Consider the following 9,532-nt stretch of genomic DNA (forward strand, 5'->3'; position numbering starts at 1 on the left):
CATTTAGATGTCTAACAGGCCTCTCAGGAGGCCCTGGTGAAACAGTGGCTAAGCCCTTAGCTGCTAACAAAATGTGTATGGCTCAAACCTACCAAGTGGTATCCAGGAGAAAGGTGTGCAGTTCACTTCTGTACTGACTGTGCTGTTGCTGTGTACCAGCAAGTCAGAACCTGCCCTTAAGTGACCCTCCAGCAGGTTTTCAGAGGCAGTAAAGCCCCTGGAGACTGCTCATCCGTCTCCTGTGGAACAGCTGGTAGATCTGAACTGCATACCTCTGCATTGGCAGTGCAATTCTTCAGGCTCTAAGCGCTCCCCATCTCTTCCCTACTCAAAAGTCCTTTGCTGACCTCCTACTCTAACAAGACCACCACCAAACTCCTAACCACCCTCGCCATCACTTCCTGCCACTCTCCCCCGCTTCTCCACTCCTCTTTTAGCCACACGAACCATTCTGAAAGGGTGCTCTGGTGGCTTAGTAGTTAGAAAGTGGGCTGCCAACTCAAAGGCACCCAGTTTGAATTCACCAGCCACTCCACAGGAGAAAGACGGGCAGTTTTCTCCCGTGTGATGTATTGCCTCTGAAATCCTGCCGGAAGGTCAGCTGCGGGTCGGTTCCAGCTCAACAGCTCACAGTAATGACTCTTCTGAAGGTTCCTGAACAGGCATCTTCGCTTTCAGCCTTTACCCTTGCTGTTTCCTCACTCTGGAAGTCTCTGCATCAATGCTTTGAATGGCTAGCTGCTCTATGACTCACCTTAGTCTCTGCTCAAGACACATCTTCAGAGAGGCCTCCCCTACCTCAAACAAAACAGTCATTCTCTCCCCATTCCTGTTTCTTGCTGTTTTCTTCACAACACTTCGTATGTCAACATTTAAAGTCTACTCACTTCATTCGCTGTGATGGTCTGTCTCGCCCACATGAACAGAGCTCCCTGGCATGGTCTGTGCTACTCACTACTCAATCTCCAACGCTTCAGAGTGCCCTGCCAACTAAGAGGATGCGCTCAAATTCTTGCTGATCAAACAAAGGAGTGGTTGGATGCTAGCACAAATTCAAATTCTGGCTGGTTTCTGAAATTAGAGCAGGGAAGACCCACTATCTAGAATTACCCAAGTGTGTTCTTGAAATAGCCAAGGAGAAGTCTCAATTAAAATCTCACCATAGGGATCTTAAAAAGAAATGAGTCTTAAGTTAAAAGCTGGGTAGTCGGTCTGCAGGAGACTGACTCTGGAGCCCCTCTCCTCCCCACACCTTTACTCGAACACAATGCCAATCCTGTACTTTTTCTTCTTTTTTGAAATGATCTGACTCACTCACGTCAGGGCTGTTGACTCATTCGACCCTGCCTCCCCAGAATCCAGTATGCTGCCTGACACACAATGGTACTCAAGAAATGCTTCCTCATCCAACGAGCACCATCTCATCCTTCCTGGTGTGAACGCAATGGTCCTGCTGGGGCCAAAATACAGGCGGGCCATCGAGGCCACATGACAGAGATAAATAAATTTCAGTCTTTGCTTTATAAATAATTGAAAATGGACTGCTACTTTTATTTTTTTTTAATGAAATGTAACTGATAATTGAGATTCCCATTGTTTCTGAGGAAATTAGGTTTCTCACCCAAAACCACATAAGTAAAAAAGAAACTTTGTTTCATAAGATGTATATGAAAGCACATCACTAATATCCCAACTAATTTAGAAACTGTAAAATTTCTACAAAGTTTCAGTATTTTCTATAAGGCCAAGGAGTGATTTGTTCTAAATGGCCTTACCCACCCTACTTCAAGAATCTCAGTGGCTGTTCCACAGTAATAAATGAAAATATTGGTGGAATGAAGAGATCCGGCAAACTCTGTGGATTTATATCACAAGTGAAGCCCATATCCTACTCTATATGGAAAGCAGAAATTGAAACCACAGTATACTAATTTTTTCCCAATTCAGTAACTAAAAATTAAATTTAGATATTCTAAGAAAACAAAACCAATTTAAAAAATCCAAGAATATTTAAACATCTGGTTTATTCCTATGGCATATTAATGCATTAATCAGATTTTAAGACTTCTGTTATTTCTGTTAAATCTGACACCTAAAAGGCAGCTGAAGAAACAACTGGCAACACAGGAGACAACAAAACATGAACTCATGTTAATCTTGCAAAACATGTGAACTACAAACTCTACAATGGCTAGAAAGTATTCCAGGTTAGAAAATCTACATCTAAGGATTAGTATAACTGAATAGACCAAGATGATTAAAATGTTAAATAGGAAAAGGTTCAGGTAACTTCACCAAGGAGCTGCACAGTAATCTAAGACTTTTTTAAATTTTTTTATTTTAACTGTCATTTTAACAAAGGTTTACAGAAAAGTTAGATTTTCATTCCTTCATTGTTGCACATTAATATAAGACTTTCTTAAAAAAAATACTGGTTCCCGTTACTGCAGGATTCTTTCTAGAAGATTGTTCCTGCACCTGTGTCAGTGCCAAGTTAGCCAGTTATTCTTTTTCTTGGCTAAAAATATAAATGGAAAAGTCAGCAGCAATGGCCTATGACAAAGAAAATATGACAATCAGGTTGAAAAGCATGACTGTTTGACAGTGTTTGACATGTAATGGTAAAATATTTAGTGCAGTAATTGGGAATACGGCACCATTTTAAAATCTTTGTGGTGAAAAAGGACCTGAAGCGTTTTGGAACATCTTTTGGGAAAAAGGTGGTCAAAACCTGCAGCTCTCACAGCAGGTCCTCATCTGGGGGCCCCGGAGAACCCTGATCTAGTCCTGATCTTAAAACGAAAGAGCCTCACATATTTCTCCTGAAAAATCAAGCTACTAGTTAACACTGGTCTGGCTGCCCATTCGGAGAATTTACCTAGGGATCTCGACCTGCTCCCACTTCCACAGGCCTGGAAAGCGAAGCACTGGAATCTGAGGTTCTTGAAAAGCGGAAGGAGGGCGAGGAAACTTCTCCAGGAAGCACAGTCTGCCTGCCTGGATAGGGTCTGTCCAGGTGAGCTCTCTCTCCTTCCCAGGACACTGCTTCTCCACAGCAGGTCCACAGGTTGGCAGCCTTGACACCATGCCAAGCAGGCTGACCCTTAAACTGTGAGGGTGGGACAAGTCCTTCAGGTGATTCTGATAGTACACTCGTTCTGGGACTACTGCTCTAAGGGAAGAAATGGTGGAAACCTGTCATTCTTTATAGGTCTACACAGTGTGGCAACGAACAGCTGGGGACAGAATGTGAACCTGTGTGGTCCTCTGCAGTTTCAGTCGGCGACCGAGGCAAGTACCAGATTTTCTGTAGCAGGAGTGGAGGTAATGAACAAGACGTGGCAGGCACACTGGGATAGCTGGGGCGGGAGAGGGCAGTTAATTCTGATAAAAGTATCTCTATAAATACCAACTAAGTCAGGATAAGACCTTTCCATTTTGACAGGCTGAACAGTTACTTTTGCTTCTGTCTTACCAAATACAATGAGAGTTTTTTAAGTATAAAAACCTGTTCCAAATCTAGATCTTTGGCTACATCAACATATGGTTCAACCTAATATTTAGCTATTTCAACATTCAATAAATATGTATTGAGCATCTATTATATCAGGGACTGCTGGGTGCTAAGGACAAAGGCATGGACATGACAGGATCCTGCTCTAGCAGAAAGATACTTGAAGAAAACAAAACCACTTCAGTTAGTGCAAGTGCTTTGAAAGGGAACAGGGATGTGATGGTTATTGAAGAGACTATGAGAAATTCGGCAGTCAGAGAAGACAGTGATGCGAAGCTAACGCTTGAAGGACCAGAAGCAGCCAGGCAGGTAAAGACACAGGGGCCAGGCATTCCTCAGAGGAGGAGAGAGAGCAGAGGAGGGCATACCTCCTGAGGCCAAGGGACGGGCAGACAGCAAGGCCACACTGGGCCTAGCTGGCCAAGGTAGGAGACTGAGTTTTATTCGAAGTGCAGTGCTTTCTACAGAGGAATGGCACTTTCTGGTTCCGGTGGGGAAAAGATCACTCTGCCTGCTGTATGGAGAATGGAGTGGAATAGGCATGAGTGGGAGCAGGAAAACAAAATCCATGGAGAAGATTTTGTTGTCTTCCAGGTGAGAGAAAGAAGATTCTGACTTGGACCAAGAAGACACTAGTGGATGGAGGTGGAGAGAAAGAGGATTTGGAATATATTTTGGATATCCTCATGGGATTTGCGATGGGATGGACATGGAGATAAAGGAAAGACTCCTACTGGAGGGTTATGGACAATGTATCCATGAAGAAACTAATACCCCTTCAGTCTGGGCAAAGTATCTACAGACATGCCAATGGTGAAGGAATGTGAAATGGGGGAGTAAACAATAACAAGGCAAAGAGCGTGCTCCCTGGAGCAAAACGGTCCTGATTCCACATCCTGACTAGGCAACTCACTGCCAGAGCTGTTCCTGACAGTCACTAGACGCAACAATGTGTCAGAGGTACCAACTGTTACAAAGAACAAGATCAAGAATGGGTTTATCCTGTCAGGCGACTGCTTAGTCCTTACCCGTGCAGCTGATAAAGAAGTCTGAAGGCTGTGCACATCAATGAAGAAGAGGACCTACTCTGGCAAAACCGGCAGGACCCCCAAATCCAATGGTATAAGCAAAGGTTTCCTTAAAAATGAGCTTTATTCTCACTCACTCGATTGTGCGCTATTCAGAATGTGGCCAGGGAATATAAAGAGGATGCCTGCAAGAGATGGCAGGTACTTCTGCTTCAAGTCCTTCCCCTCACCCAGCATAAATGCTCCGAAACCTCACCCGTGCCACGGCCCATTCTGTCTCCCCTTCCTTCCTAAGGGATTGTCACAGGCTGGGAAGACAACTGAAGTCAAAACCTGAGGGTCACCACTCTTCAGCCAGCCACCAAACTCTGTCCACTTTTGGTTCTCTCTTGTCACACTGTGGTAACAGAACTTCACCTGGTTAGCTTATGGGCTGCAGAGAGTTAAAAGACATACATGTAACTCAAAAGCTATCTGGAAAATTTTAAAGGCACTATATATAAAAGCGGGAAGCAAGAGTGGCATCCACTTCCTAAACTAGATGCCTCTGGAAACTCTACAAACTTTCTAAACTCTATAAATGTACAGAAATGATGTTAGCTATAGACAGAGTTCAAGTCTTTTGTGCAAAGCTTACTATGAAGGCACATAACCACTGCTAAAAGAAACTAGTGCTGTTCTATCTGGAGAAACACTGTTTCACTTTGTACATCACTCATTGTCAATGTTCTGTACAAAGTAACCTGGGTTTGCTGTGATGCTGAACCTTGTACCACTGGGGTATCAAATACCAGAATGGTAACCAGAATGGAAAGAGTGTTTGGTCGAGCTCCCAGTTTTAAAACATGTTTGGAAGCAGGAGTGGCATCCACTTCCTAAACCACATGCTTGGAAACTCTATGAACTTGGAGAAATGATGATAGTTATATGGAAAGGCATTAGGTCTTTTGTTCATAGAGTTAAGAGTATAGTGCTCAACTCAATGGCAATCAACAACAAATATCTATCTATCTATCTGGCAGGAGTGGCATCCAATTTCTAAAAAATATATCTTTGGAAACTATGAACTTTGAGAAACAACAATAGTTATAGACAGGCTTCAGGTATTTTGTTCATAGGTCGCTACGAGTCATGCTAGACTCCACAGCAATCAACAACACATATAAAAGGAGGGAGCCCTGGTGGCCTAGTGGCCAAGAAGTGTGCTGCAATTGAGAAGGCACGCAGTTCAAGGCCACCAGCTACTCCATGGGAAAAGGATGGGCAATCTCCTCCCATGTGATTAACTGTTTTTGAAAATCAGCCAGAGTGTTAGCTATTGGGTCACTTCTGACTCTACAGTACACAACAACATATATAAAAGGGTACTGAAATATTTACTTCACCAGATGTACTGCCCTGTACTTCAATGTGGACTTTTCAAAACTAAAGCAGACATCACACTGTATGTTCTGCTATTATCAAAACTGGAGCACTAAATTCAATGGAAGAAGAGGGAGAAATAGGAAAGAGCGATGGAGGAAGAGGCAGAGATACAAAGTGACAGAGAATGAAAGTGACTGTGGTGAGGGGAGAGGATGGTTTTAAGGTTAAGAGAAAGAGAAACGGTAAACCTGGCAACACCTTAAAGGAGCACTAGATCTCGTTAGTCACAGTGAAGGGTCAAGGCTCTGAGTGCAGAACAGAACTGCCCCATAGAGTTAGCAAAAGGCAGATGACCAGGTCTGTCCTTTGAGATGTCTCTGGGAGGTCTAAACCACCAAACTTTCAGGGGAGTACTGAACCCCATGCACCACCTAGGGGGATCCTTCCATCAACAGAGCAGCCTGATGTTTCTTCAGCTGAGCAGAACATAAAACACTTCTCTTGTTTTGGGGGGTGGGGAAAGGGCACCTCATTAATAACTACAGTCAGCACAGCAAGATGCTCACACGGAGACATATGGAACTGAGACCAGGTAAGGGACCACAGATTCTGCTCACCCCCCACCTCCAGCTGTCTCTGGGGAGCACTGCTGAACAGAATGGAAAAATAAACTATTTAACCTCTACTGCCTCTACTGTCATACTCTCCTAAGCTGAACAAGACCCTTCTGATAGAGGCAAATCTAAAGCCACACCCAACCAAGGTAACCCTTCTGACACTTCTTTTCTGGTTAAATGGACCAGAATCCCAAAGGTTGCTGGGTGAGGGGAGGGACCCGGCACCCAACAGTCACTCTGTGCGGTCCTGCAATCCTGGCCAAGGAAGGAAGAAGTCACCTGTGACAGCACAGCCCTCTGGAGAGGTTCCAGTGCTCTTTACAGCTCTAACCTCTAGATCTCTGCACAATCACACACTGTAGAACCACAGGGGGAGGGAGGGAATTGCAGCTAAGTGCTGAGAGCTGTGACCAGAAAACCCAAGTCCTGCTCTATACGAGCTCAAAGGCTTCACAGCTATTTCCTGGCAAGCAGAGGCAGCGAGTAAGCAAGAGGCTTACTCTGTACCTAACTAAGGAAGGCCTCAGGGCCCGTCCACCCCTAAAGGCAGAGGGTTAGAAAGAGGAGGGACAGCCACACCATTTACCTAAGTCTCTGCTTCCATTCTTAAGACTTTCCCTTCACTGCTAAGGGGCACAGGTCAGACGTCATCCCTCTTCTGCTTTTTAAGACTCATTCATTTGACGGTCATTTACCGAATGATGACCTCATACCAGGTACTGTTCTACACCTATGCCTCATTAACTCCTCTCCTGATCAAGTCTTCCTGGCTACAGCCCTTTGTTCTTTCAGAACCTCAAACTCATTTCCACTACAGGACTTCTGCACTCACTGGCCCCCCTCTGTCCTGGCTCCTTCAGTCCCGGCTTCCATTCAAATGGCATGTTCTCATAGAAGCCATCCTTAAGCACCTCTCTAGAAACGTCTATCACACGACCCTCCTCCTTTCATAGCACCCACTGTTATCTGACACATCCTACTTATTTACTCTCCTAATGGTCTTCTTCCCCTACAACGGAAGCCCCTCAAGGACAGAGCAATGCCTGCCTGTGTTATTCACCACTTACAATGAGATGTGTAATATTTGTTGAATAAACAGACAAAGCAGCTACGGGAAGTCCATTTCAGGGCATCTCCAGGCCTGTTATGTTATCTAAACCATACCAATCGTTCTAATATTCCTCTAGGCAGCTGCTGACAATGTTTCATCTGACTGACACAGCATTCATGAAACACTCTTCAACTGGCAGGGCTTCAAGAAGTTAGAATTAAGTAGCTGTTAAACCGGATTATAGGAAGCCAAACTTCAGAGTGATTGCAAACAGGGCTGGGTGGCAACATCGCCGCCACACCACCACCGTACTCCCTAGTACACAGCAACCTGGAAGGGTGTTATTCTGATAGGAAGTTGCCACAGCTGTCTAGCCTGACCCAGCTTCTCTCTCTCCTGGGTGTGTCTAATGGCAGTGTCTTTGTAAACTAATTGACTCAGCCCTGTTCAAACTGAAACCAAAATCCAGGCAAGGATATTAAGGTGTCCCCTAACTTTGAGGAAGCTCTCAATGCTTTAAGTATCAAAGGTCACTTCAGTTAGATCCCTCCATCCTATTCCCTCCTCTCCCAGCTCTCACCATCAGACCAGACTGGCTTCCTGGGATACTAGGGGAGCTAGAGGGATGAACAACACCTCAGAAAGGAGGATTCCTCCCACTCTGATCCACTTAGGTCACCAACCTTTCCCAAGACTGCTGCAGCCTCAAACAGCCTGAGGATTTGGGTACTGGGGCTGCAGGCCTCTGATTCTTTCCTGTTGTGGTTCTTTTTGCTCCCTCCATCAGAGGAGAGACCTTCCTGGAAAAATCTCCTTGGGCAATTCCACTACCAGGTACCCTAAAGGCACCCTCATGAAAAAGAGGGCACTCAGTCTCCCCAAAGCCTGAATGTCCACTACCCTGGCCCTAGAGCCTCTGGGGAGTATTCATTAGCCTAACCCTGGATGTCAACCCTGCGAGTGACTCTGGCTGATCTGAGGCTCTGACCCATCTCAAGGGAGTAGTGAAAGGAACACAGTCTCAAAATAAGTGCTGCTTCCTTTGGCCTATCTTGGGACTGAAAGAATTTCATTCCACCCGCAGAGTGGAACAAAATTATTCTTCTCCTGCCCAGCCAAGAAAAGGGGGGGGGGGTTGGTTGCTCATTTTCCCTTTGCCAACCAGGCACACTCTTTCATTTGAGCCTCTTCCCACTCCCACCTTCAACCAATGAGGGTCTTCCAAGCCGAAGCCACAGATCTGTCCCCAATATCCAAAGTGGTGGAAGGAGTCATGTGCCAGGTCCACAAAACAGGCACTTTTAGGGCGCACTCCCTGCACCCAAACAGGAAGAGATTATTATTTTTTTCTCTCTAAATGAACTCTTTTCTGGAGCATGGCCTCTTCCCACTCAAGGGTTCACTCAACTGACAATTCCAGAGCTCCCAGGTCCTCCCTAACTCAATGTCAGAGGTGCCTAGGTGGCCAACTCAGAGCTTACCCCTTAAGTCCTAACCTAGGGGAGTCCATGCGTGCCCTCACAGAGCTGATGGGTCATGATACGGGGTCACTGCCCATCAGTGACTCCGCTTCCCTTTCTCGCCCATCCGGTGACAATGCCCCTAATCCTTGCACCCTCGATCCCTGCACCCCCGCTGCAGCCAATGCAAAGCTCCCTCTTCTAACATGGAGTATGGCCTCTGCTGATCCTATTCCCCTATCCCCCAAACTGACGGTGGAGCCCGGCCCCTAATCAATAGGGGTCACCTCCATCACCCCTCTGGACCCTATCCCCTCCTCCCATCCATCCCAAGGGGCTTTTCGGATATTCCCTCCCACCCCCAAGAGAGACATCCCCAGGTTCCCCCACCCCTCGGACCTCCAGCACCCAACCCGGGACTTCCGTCCGCCTTGGGCCGCCTGCTCATCCCCGAGGGAACGGCTCGATCTCTCCCCGAAGGGCCACCAGCCGCCGGC

The 9,532-nt window shown here is 46.0% G+C and overlaps 1 protein-coding gene across 2 annotated transcripts in view; it reads right to left on the reverse strand.

Annotated features, from left to right (window-relative positions):
* The window catches only part of LOC102866673 (ubiquitin-conjugating enzyme E2 variant 1-like), a 29,727-nt gene that overhangs the window by 19,761 nt on the left and 434 nt on the right, over positions 1-9,532 (reverse strand). The window lies entirely within an intron of this gene.

This window comes from Elephantulus edwardii, unplaced genomic scaffold (assembly GCF_000299155.1).
Source record: "Elephantulus edwardii isolate Elephantulus edwardi_28Jun2011 unplaced genomic scaffold, EleEdw1.0 scaffold00015, whole genome shotgun sequence".
NCBI lineage: Eukaryota > Metazoa > Chordata > Mammalia > Macroscelidea > Macroscelididae > Elephantulus > Elephantulus edwardii.